Source organism: Chrysochloris asiatica, unplaced genomic scaffold (genome assembly GCF_000296735.1).
Source record: "Chrysochloris asiatica unplaced genomic scaffold, ChrAsi1.0 scaffold00228, whole genome shotgun sequence".
Classification (NCBI taxonomy): Eukaryota; Metazoa; Chordata; class Mammalia; order Afrosoricida; family Chrysochloridae; genus Chrysochloris; species Chrysochloris asiatica.
Genome location: NW_006408746.1, coordinates 2343526 through 2344977, shown reverse-complemented (window position 1 = coordinate 2344977; position 1452 = coordinate 2343526). Strand labels below are relative to the sequence as shown.

Below are 1452 nucleotides of genomic sequence, written 5' to 3'. Positions count from 1 at the left end.
GAAAGCTGGAGAGTGAATAAGGAAGACCATAGAAGAATTGATGCAGTTGAGTTATGGTGTTGGAGGAGAATATTGAATATACAATGGGATGCCAAAAGAACAAACAGATCTGTATTGGAAGAAATGCGACCACAGTGGTGTGGATATGCAATGGACCACAAGGTCAGTTTGAATCACAAGGCAGGAGGTTCAAACCCACCATTCCTCCTTGGAAACCCTATACAGAGTATCTGTGAGTCAGAAAGGACTCAAGGCAGTTAGCAACAACAATGACAAAAGCTTCTTAGCAAGACAAAGTAAACAATTACAATTAAATGTGCAAAGGCCAAGAGCTTCTTAGGAAGACAAAGTAAACTATTTTAATTAATGTGCGAAGACAAGAGTTAGAAAAACCAAGAGAAGAGCTCACCTAATGTTTCTCAAGCTGAAGGAACTGAAGAAAAAATTCAAGCTTGTACTTGCTATATTGAAGGATTCTAAATGCACAAGCCGCTCCTTGGGTACTCTACACAGGGTCTCTATGAGTCAGAATTGACTGGATGGTACTTAATAACAACAACATGGACAAAATATAAGATGATACAGAAACATCAATAGGTGGATAGGATATACAAAATCACTGTATCAAAATATTAGTCAATGTTCAAATATTTCAAGCTGTACCATAAGATCAAGAACCAATGTTGCTGGAGCAGTGTGAAAAAAAAGCAAGAATGGTCCCCCAGATTGACCAAAGCCCACGCACCCGTCACATCCCCAAGTCCAGTGCCTGCAGCCCGCTGAGGAAGCCACCTTGCCCAAGAGAAAGGCTAAAGGGGATGCTAAAGGAAATAAAACCAAGGTGAAGGATGAACCTCAGAGGAAATACACAAGGTTGTCTGCTAAATCTGCTCCTCCAAAGCCAGAGCCTAAACCTAAAAAGGTCCCATTGAAGAAGGGAGAAAATGGGAAAAAGGGGAAAGCTACTGCGGCACGGATGGGCATAACCCTGAGAAAATGGAGATGCCAAAACAGATCAGGCACAGAAAGCTGAAGGTACTGGGGACGCCAGGTGAAGTGTGTGCATTTTTGATAACTGGGTACTTCTGGTGATTGTACAGTTTGACACTTTTTTTTACATTTTTATTGTGAATTGAGTGATAGTTTACATGGGAGAACATCAGTTTTACACTCATTGTTTTGTAAGGCCAAATTGTCCTATAATAGTAAACAATTTTTAAGAAAGGCTCAGGCTGAAGTGGAAAATTTTTAGCATTAACAACTCCCTGGATGCAGAAACCCTCTTCCCCCTTAACTCTGGCTAAACTTGGCTGCTGTAACACTGCTTATGCAAACTCCTCACATCTGAGTGGGCCCTCCAACAGGACGCTGCCGGCCAACCAAGGTTAACCTTCAGAAATAACAGCCAGCCAAAGTTAACCTTGAGAAGGAACTGTCCCAGCAGATGTACCC

The 1452-nt window shown here is 41.9% G+C and overlaps 1 pseudogene; it reads left to right on the top strand.

Moving 5' to 3' along the window:
• Window positions 1-1055, top strand: part of LOC102813226 — a 3682-nt pseudogene extending 2627 nt beyond the window's left edge.
• Window positions 1056-1452: the final 397 nt, after the last annotated feature.